Source organism: Moschus berezovskii, chromosome 25 (genome assembly GCF_049115385.1).
Source record: "Moschus berezovskii isolate FMDL1 chromosome 25, NW_MosBer_1.0, whole genome shotgun sequence".
Taxonomy (NCBI): domain Eukaryota; kingdom Metazoa; phylum Chordata; class Mammalia; order Artiodactyla; family Moschidae; genus Moschus; species Moschus berezovskii.
The window spans coordinates 30,611,335-30,621,743 of NC_142484.1; positions in this window are offsets into that span (position 1 = coordinate 30,611,335).

Consider the following 10,409-nt stretch of genomic DNA (forward strand, 5'->3'; position numbering starts at 1 on the left):
CAATTCGCCTCGGAAGAGCAACTTAGTCGGCCCCGGAATTGGAGCCCGTCTACCATAGAGATGAGACGTTCTAGGACAAGCTCTCACAGGCTTGAGAAGACCGGGTTTGTCAGGTTACGGCCTTTCCCTTCTCCCTCTCATTTCTAAGGCTCCAGGTTTCGAATAACGGAGTATTCTCCCCACATCCTACTTCAGGATCGTCACAGCAATCCTGTGAGAGAGGAAACACAGGAAATAATAAATTTATTTTTTCTGCCGAAGGGGAAATGGAACCGTAAGGCCGGGAGTGTCCTGCCTGAGGTTGCATAGGAATGAGAGACCACACTGATTTACAAGTCGGTCTCCTAAGTGGGTTCGGCTCTTCTCACCTGCGCCCGCCGCGTCTAGGCCTTGTTCATGTCTCAACAGCCACGCCCCAGACATCAGTTTAGGTCCTAACGCCGTCCTGGTACACGAACCACATATCCCCTGGTATCAGATGTGCAAACGAGCGCAAAGAGGTAATTAACCCTGGGTGAAGAGCTAGTTATGAAGGCAAGCATATGGGGCGCCGAAGGGAAAATAATTAATCCAGTAGATTTGAATTATTTCTTCACTAGACACTGAAAATCAAAGTATTAAGAGCTAATAAAAACTTTTAAAATAATCTTAAAAGTAGCTAATGGTAACCGGGTATTAAGTGTCAGGATCTGTTCAAGGCGTGCGTGCTAAGTCGCTCCAGTTGTGTCCGACTCTTTGCGACCTTACCGACTGTAGCCCGCCAGGCTCCTCTCTTTACCCTTATTTCTTCATTTCCTCTTTGTGACAACTTTATGGCAAAGATGGAGCTGAAACGAGAACTAGTGGAAAGTAGTAGGAATAGATTCTGAGAGCCTGAGGCTTCCTTACTGACATGCAGACACACGGTGATGTCAGCTAGGACCTCTGTGGGAACTATCAGCTGGAACACGTTTACGTTTCCTTCCCTGTGGCCTGAGCTTCTTCACAACTTGGCAACTGGGTTTTGAAGTTGAGCATCCAAAGAAAGAGACTGGTAGAAGCTGCATGGCCTCTTCTAACTTAACCTTGGAAGTTACAGAGTGTAACCACAGGTAGGATCTGCTGGATTTTTCAACTTTTTTTTTTTTAATGTACTTTGTGATCCTATATGCTTTGACATGCCTGCAGCCCTGGCTGACACCTTGACTGCAGGTTTGGGAGCAACCCTGAGGCAGAGGAACCCAACTACACTGTGTCAGATTCTTGGACGGACAGAAACTGTGAGATAATAGCTGTTGGGTTTTGGTGTGTTTTTTGTTTTTGATTTGGTGTGCTGCGGGGCAAGCAGGTATCTTAGTTCCCCAACCAGGGATTAAAAACTGTGCCCTCTGCAGTGGAAGCGTGGATTCTTAACCACTGAACCACCAAGGAAGTCCCAAATAGCGGTTTTTTAAGAAACTAAGTTTTGGGGTAAACACAGCAATAGATCACTAATATACTTCCTAAAGAGAAGAGAAAGAACCTTGAACAGTATTAACCACTGTGCTGCTGCCTTAAACGCTTGACTTGGCAAGCTTATCCATGCCCATGATTTGAATTAACCTGTGTGGATGATTCCCAGATCTATATCTCCATCCCAGAACTCTCTAATGAACTACAAATATTTATATACTACAGCCTTCTAGACAACTCCACTTGGAAGTGCTACAGGCACCTCTCATTCAACTTATCAAAAACTGAACTTAAAAAGTATGGACTTTGGGGGACAATGATGCATCAATATAGGTTCATCAGTTGTAACAAATGTACCTCTGTAATGGGGGATGTTAATTACAGGGAGGCTACACATGTGTGGAAGTGGGGGTATATGAGAATCTCTGTATCTTCTCTAACCTGTTATAAACCTACAACTACTCTAAACAAATGAAGTCTTCATGAAAAAAGTTGAATTTACAGGAGTTCCCCCACTACTCTAGTGGTTAGGATTCTGGGCTTTCACTGTCGTGGCCCAGGTTCATTCCCTGGTCTAGGAACAAAGATTCCAAAAGCTGTGTGGTGTGGCCACACACACACAAAAATTGAATTTACAATTTTCTCTCTCAATTCTGTTATTTCTCCAGTGTCCCATCTTATGAAAAAATACCTCATTCCATTGGGTTGCTCAGATTAGAAACCTGGCATTTATCATTATTTCCTTAATTTCTTTCACTCTTCATATCTGGTAATACAGTAATAATAACCATATTTATTATTATTTTAACAAGAAAATAGCAACTAACACTTATGGAAGGCTTATATGCTACGTACTGACTGTTTTAGGCACTTTGTCTCAACTAGTTTAATCTTCACAACACACCTAAGAAATAAATGCTGTCATTATTCCTATTTTACAAATGAGAAAACAAGTAAGAAGGATGAAGTAACTTGCCCAAGGTTTATTACCACTAAAGTGGCAGAGTGTGATTTAGAAACTAAGCTGTTGGACAGCACAGCCTACACATTTCAAGGACTACATTCTAATGCCTCCCATCAACCAAGTCCTGTCATCTCTTAATTCCTGTCTCAGGAGTTAAGTGACACCTCACTCTTCCCCTACTGTTGCCCACTTCAAGCCATATCATCTCTTAATTAAATTATTGTCTAAGAGCCTCTGGAATGCAAAAGTAGGAAGTCAAGAGATACCTGGAGTAACAGGCAAATTTGGCCTTGGAGTACAGAATGAAGCAGAGAAAAGGGTAACAGAGTTTTTCCAAGAGAACGCACTGGTCGTAGCAAACACCCTCTTCCAACAACACAAGAGAAGACTCTACACATGGACATCACCAGATGGTCAATACCAAAATCAGGTTGATTATATTCTTTACAGCCAAAGATGGAGAAGCTCTATACAGTCAGCAAAAACAAAACTGAGAACTGACTGTGGCTCAGATCATGAACTCCTTATTGCCAAATTCAGACTTAAATTGAAGAAAGTAGGGAAAACCACTAGACCATTCAGATATGACCTAAATCAAAATCCCTTACGATTATACAGTGGAAGTGACAAACAGATTCAAGGGATTAGATCTGACAGAGTGCCTGAAGAATGATGGACAGAGGTTCGTGACATTGTACAGGAGGCAGTGATGAAGAGCATCCCCAAGAAAAAGAAATGCAAAAAGGCAAAATGGTTGTCTGAGGAGGCCTTACAAATAGCTAAGAAATGAAGAGAAGTGAAAGGCAAAGGAGAAAAAGAAAGATATATCCATTTGAATGCAGAGTTCCAAAGAATAGCAAGGAGAGATAGGAAAGCCTTCATCAGTGATCAATGTTAAGAAATAGAGGAAAACAATAGAATGGGAAAGACTAGACATTTCTTCAAGAAAATTAGTGATACCAAGGGAACATTTCATGCAAAGATGGGCACAATAAAGGACAGAATATTATAGACCTAACAGAAACAGAAGACATTAAAAAGAGATGGCAAAAATACATGAAAGAACTATACAAAAAAGATCTTCATGACCCAGATAACCATGATGGTGTGATCACTCACCTAGTGCCAGACATCCTGGAATGTGAAGTCAAGTGGGCCTTAGGAAGCATCACTATGAACAAAGCTAGTGGAGGTGATGGAATTCCAGTTGAGCTATTTCAAATCCTAAAAGATGATGCTGTGAAAGTGCTGCACTCAATATGCCAGCAAATTTGGAAAACTCAGCAGTAGCCACAGGACTGGAAAAGGTCAGTTTTCATTCCAATCCCAAAGAAAGGCAATAACAAAGAATGTTCAAATGACTGCACAATTTCACTCATCTCACACGCTATTAAAGTAATGCTCAAAATTCTCCAATACAGGCTTCAACGGTACATGAACCGTGAACTTCCAGACGTTCAACCTGGATTTAGAAAAGGCAGAGGAACCCGAGATCAAATTGCCAACATCCATTGGATCATTGAAAAAGCAAGAGTTCCAGAAAAACATCTGCTTCATTGACTACACCAAAGCCTTTGACTGTGTGGATCATAACAAACTGTGGAAAATTCTTAAAGAGATGGGAATACCAGACCACCTTACCTGCCTCCTGAGAAAACTGTATGCAGGTCAAGAGGCAACAGTTAGAACCGGACATGGAACAATACACTGGTACCAAATAGGGAAAGGACTACATAAGGTTGTATATTGTTACCCTGCTTATTTAACTTATATGCAGAGTATATCACATGAAATGTCAGGCTGGAAGAACTAAAGAGCCTTTTGATGAAAGTGAAAGAGGAGAGCAAAAATGTTTTTCTTAAAACTCAACATTCAGAAAACCAAGATCATGGCATCTGTTCCATCACTTCATGGCAAATAGATGGGGAAACAATGACAGACTTTATTTTGGGGGGCTCCAAAATCACTGTAGATGGTGACTGCAGTCATGAAATTAAAAGATGCTTGCTCCTTGGAAGTAAAGTTATGGCCAACCTAGACAGCATATTAAAAAGCAGAGACATTAAAAAAAAAAAAAGAGACATTACTTTGCCAACAAAGGTCCATCTAGTCAAAGCCATGGTTTTTCCAGCACTCATGTGAGAGTTGGACTATAAAGAAAGCTGAGTGCTGAAGAATTGATGCTTTTGAACTGTGTTGTTGGAGATCTTGAGAGTCCCTTGGACTGCAAGGAGATCAAACCAATCCATCCTGAAGGAAATCAGTCCTGAATATTCACTGGAAGGACTGATGCTGAAGCTGAAACTCTAATACTTTGATGTGAAGAACTGACTTTAGAAAAGACCCTGATGATGGGAAAGATTGAAGTCAGGAAGAGAGGGGAACAACAGAGGATGAGATGGTTGGATGGCATCACGAATTGGATGGACATGAGTTTAAGCAAGCTCTGGGGGTTGGTGATGGACAGGGAAGCCTGGCATGCTGCAGTCCATGGGGTCTTGGACAGGACTAAGCGACTGAACTCCAAATTGGTCTTGGTTCAGTGAACCCAGAGGCCTCATAGTCTTTGGGTTAAGAGAGAGAAGGATTTAATCATGTGGTAAGTGTGGTATTGAAGTCCACACAGCCCCAGCTGCCATGGGATTGCTCTGCATGAGGATCCAGAGAGTACCTCATGGAGAATGGGACTTGAAGGTGAGAAATTCAAAGACAGAGAAGATAAAGCAGGAGTGGAGGCGATTCCATCCAGTTTCCTGACCAGGGATCAAATCTGGGCCCCCTACATTGGGAGTGAGGAGTCTTAGCCACTGGATCACCAGGGAAGTCCCAGATTGTCTTTTTATTGTTGAGTTGTAGGAGTTATTTATTCTAGATACAGGGAAGAATACTGGAGTGTGTTGCCATTTCCTAATCCAGGGGAATATTCCCGACACAGGGATCAAAGCCACATCTCATGCATCTCTTGCACTGGCAGGTGGATTCTTTACCACTGTGCTAATTTATTTCTAAGTAGAAAAATTAATTGTATTTCTATACAACGACTCAGCTGGTAAGAATCTGCCTGCAATGCAGGAGACCTGGGTTCAATCCCTAGGTTGGAAAGATCCCCTGGAGAAGGGAAAGGCTAACCACTGCAGTATTCTGACCTGAAGAATGCCATGGACTGTATAATCCATTGGGTCGCAAAGAGTGGGACACAACTGAGCAACTTTCACTCATGGTGACTGCAGCCATGAAATTAAAAGATGCCAGCTCCTTGGAAAGATACCTATGACAAACAGACAGCATATTAAAAAGCTATAGTCAAAGCTGTGGTTTTTCCAGTAGTCATGTATGGATGTGAGAGTTGGACCATAAAGAAGACTGAGCACCGAAGAATTGAAACTTGAATTGTGGTGCTGGAGAAAACTCTTGAGAGTCCCTTAGATAGCAAGGAGATCAAACCAGTAAATCCTAAACGAAATCAAGCCTGAATATTCATTGGAAGGACTGATGCTGAAGTTCCAATAGTTTGGCCACCTGATGGGAAGAGCTGATTCATTGGAAAAGACCCTGATGCTGGGAAAGATAAAAGGCAAAAGGAGAAGGGGATGGCATGAGATGGTTAGATAACATCACCAAATCAATGGACATGAATTTGAGCAAACTCCGTGTGACAGTGGGGGACAGGGGTGCCTAGCATGGGGTCCATGGGGTCACAAAGAGTCCAACACAACTTAGCAACTGAACAACAACAATAACATTTATATATATTAGCAATGAACAACCTAAAAATACAATTTAGAAAAAATTCCATTTATAGTAGCATCAAAATGAATAAAATACATAGGAATATATTTAACAATAGAAAACTACATAGAAAGCTAAAAATATTCTTGAAAAAAATTAAAACCTAAAACAAAAGGAAAGACACCTATTTTAATCATGTTCACTGATTAAAAGACTTATTATTGTTAAGAAACAAATGATCTGCAAATTAAATGTAATCCCTATCAAAATTCCAATTGGCTTTTTGACAGAAATTGATATACTGAACCTTCAATACATATGAGAATTCAATATACCTAGAATAGTCAAAAAAAAATTTTAAAAGGAGCCAAGTTAGAGGACTCACTTCCTGATTTCAAAACTTTTTACATAGTTATAATAAGACTGTAATACAGGCATAAGAATAAACATATAGATAAGTGGAGTAAAATTGAGAGCCCAGAAGTAAACTTGTACATTTTTGGTCTATTAAGTTTTGACAAGGATTCCAATATAATTCTGTGGGGGAAAGAAAATTCTTTTCAATTAATGATGCTGGTACAACTGGATGCAAATAAATGAATTTTGATCTTTATCTCATACCATACACAAAAATAATTCAGAATGAATCAAAGATCTAAACATAAGCGATAAACTTAAAAACTCTTAAAACTATAAAACACAAATCTTTGTAACATTGCATTAGGCAACAGTTTCTCAGGTGACATCTAAAGCACAAGTAAATCAAAACAAAAACAGAAAAACTGGATGTCATCAAAGTTTATGTCAAAGGACACCATCAAGAAAGTAAAACAATAACCTGCAGAATTGGAGGAAATATTTGCAAATCATGCATTTGGCAGGGGTCTGGTATCCAAGATGGACTTCCCTGGTGGCTCAGACGGTAAAGAATCTGCCTATTATGCAGGAGACCCAGGTTATATCCCTGGGTGGGGAAGATCCCCTGGAGAAGGAAATGCAAAGCCACTCCAGTATTCTTGCCTGGAGAATCCCATGGACAGAAGAACCTGGCAGGCTACAGTCCATGGGGTCGCAAAGAGTCGGACACTCAACAATTAAAAGACAGATAACCTAATTTAAAAATGGGCAAATGAGGGACCTCTCTGTGACCCAGTGGCTAGGACTCTGCGCTGTCAATGCAGGGGGTCCAGGTTCCATCCCTGAGTGGGGAACTGGAGCTCATATGCTGCAACTAAGAGTTCACATGCTGCTGCAACTAAAGACTCTGCATGATCCTGCATGATGCAACTAAGACCCAGTGAGGCCAAATAAATAAAATAGATAAATATATATTTTTAGTGGGCATATGATTTAAGTAGATGTTTCTGAAAAGAAGCTACACAGTTGGCTATTAAGCACATGAAAAGATGTTCAAAATCATTCATCATCAGGGAAATGCAAATTGAAACCACAATGAGAAATCACTTCCTATCCACTAGGATAGCTATAACAAAGACTGACAATAAGTATTACAGATGTGGTGCAATTGGAACCTTCCTGCATTGGGAGTCAGAATGTATAAAAATGTAGGTGCTGTGTGAAACAGTTCAGCAGTTTCTTAAAACTTAAATAGTTACCATATGATCTGGCAATTCCATTCCTAGCTGTGTGGTGACAGAGTAGAAAACATATGTCCACACAAAAACTGATACACAAATGTTTATTATTTATAATAGCCCACGAGTGGAAACAATTCAGATATCTTTCCAGTGATTAATGGATATATCAGAGGTAGTATATCCACAGAGTAGAATATTATTCATCTATAAAAAGGGATGATTCATGCTAAAATATAGATGAAAACATGCAACATGCTAAATAGAAGTCAGACACAAAAGGCCACATAGTGTATGATTCCACTTGTATCATATATCTAGAATAGGCAAATCCTTATAGACAGAAAGTAGATTAATAGTTGCCAGGGACTTGTAGAAGAGATGGTGAATGACTGCTAATAATATGGGATTATTTTGGGGGCTGATGACAACCTTGTGAATATACTAAAGACCACTGAATTGTACACTTTAAAATGGTGAACTTTATGGCATGTGAATTACATGTCAATTAAAAAAAACAAGAAGAGGGCTTCCCTTTTGGCTCAGTGGTAAAGAATCTACCTGCCAATGCAGAAGATACAGGTTCAATCCATGGTCCGGGAAGATCCTACATGCCACAGAGCAACTTAAGCCCCTGTGCCACAACTACTGAGCCTGTGCTCTGGAGCCTGGGAACCCCAACTAATGAGCCCACATGCCCTAGAGCCCGTGCTCCACAACAGGAGAAGCCACCACAGTGAAAGCCCGTGCACGGCAACTCAAGAGTAGCCTCCACTTGCCATAACGAGAAAAAAGCCTGCAGAGCAACAAAGACCTGGCAGAGCCAAAAATAAATAAATTTAAAAATAACAATAAGAAAGGTTTTAAAATAAAATTTACAAGTACTTTTATTTTGGAAACCATTCCATAAGCAAATCCGTATTATTAAATTCACAGGACAGTAATCCTACATACAGACTGCTTCGAAGCCTTCTCTCTTCCCATATGCCTTTTCTGGCTGTGGGTCCCTACCTTTTATCCTTGCTTCTTTGGCAGTATGTTTCTGCTTGTGGAATCTCGGTAAAATTCCAGCCCTGCCTTCTCAAGCAGTCTGAACATGAAGCTAACTTTCTGATTTTCTAGAATTGAGTCAGCTTGCGTCTCTTTGATGGGGGTAAGCCCTGCCGTGCCATGGCATGCTAAGTCACTTCAGTCGTGTCTGACTCTTTGTGACCCCATAGACTGTAGCTTGCCAGGCTCCCCTGTCCATGAGATTCTCCAAGCTAGAATACTGGTGTGGGTTGCCATTTCCTTCTCCATGGTAAGCCCTGCTGCTGCCGCTGCTAAGTCACCTCAGTCGTGTCCGACTCTGTGCGACCCCATAGACGGCAGCCCACCAGGTTCTCCCGTCCCTGGGATTCTCCAGGCAAGAACACTGGAGTGGGTTGCCATTTCCTTCTCCGATGTGTGAAAGCCCTAGTTACCCTCAAAATTCATTCTTTAAAAAAAAAAAATTTAGACTTAAAATATATAAAATGTACTTTTATTTTTGGGTTCAAATTAGAGATAGCACAGATTCTAAATAGGATTCTATCATTGTTAATAAGTCCTTCCTCTAATGTTTTCACTCCAAATGATAGAGTAAAAGCTCTTTGATTGCATGAGTTTATGGTATAGTTACTGGCATTCCACTAGCAAGCAACAATGCCAAAGAGAAAAGAAAATGATCGTTTCAACAGAAAAACATGAAACAAGTGCAGGGAAAAGGGAGGACTATCACTCCAGTACTCTTGCCTAGAAAATCCCATGGATGGAGGAGCCTGGTAGGCTGCAGTCCGTGGGGTCGCTAAGGGTCGAACACGACTGAGCGACTTCACTTTCACTTTTCACTTTCACACATTTGAGAAGGAAATGGCAACCCACTCCAGTGTTCTTGCCTGGAGAATCCCAGGGACGGGGGAGCCTGGTGGGCTGACGTCCATGGGGTCACACAGAGTCGGACATGACTGAAGTGACTCAGCAGCAGCGTCTCTCCTATTGTAAGTTTTAGCTCTGTTGTTCCTAATGATAGAGTTCAAATATGCTCCTGAGAAGTCTACTAGTCCTAGAGTTTCTCTTAGAAATTGCTGACAATTCAGTGAGAGTTTTCAAATCTAGTTTAACATTTTGATAATCTACTTATTTTAAAGACTGGTAGTCAAGGAGGAAATAATTGAGAGGCAGATTAAATGGGAAACAGGATGACACTTGTTTTCCATAAGGGAGATCTTTGTATACAGAGAGAGAATACAGAGAGGAATCAGTGAGATAGAAGACCCAGAGGAGGCAATAGGGACGGTGTCAGATGAAGGACACAGGCAAAGGGGATATGGCAAAAACAGGTGACATCTGTTCCTTGGAGGCTGGAGAGAAGGATGGATGCTCGTGTGGATAAAGTAGCTCTGAAATGGTCAACAGGAATACTAAGGAGTGACTTATACCATGAACTAGTAAGCTCCTAGTTAACTTTGTTTTGGAATATGACTTTATGTGCAAAACTAATATCACAAATATGAAGTCACATATCCTTAGAGTGTTTTTCCATTTTAGACTTTTAAGACCTTAAAGAGCTTATTATGCAAAGTGACTAAAGAATCAAAATGACACGCAACCATTCAGCTCATGCAACATTTAGTTTCACTAGAATATTTTCATTACTTTTTGTAATTCTA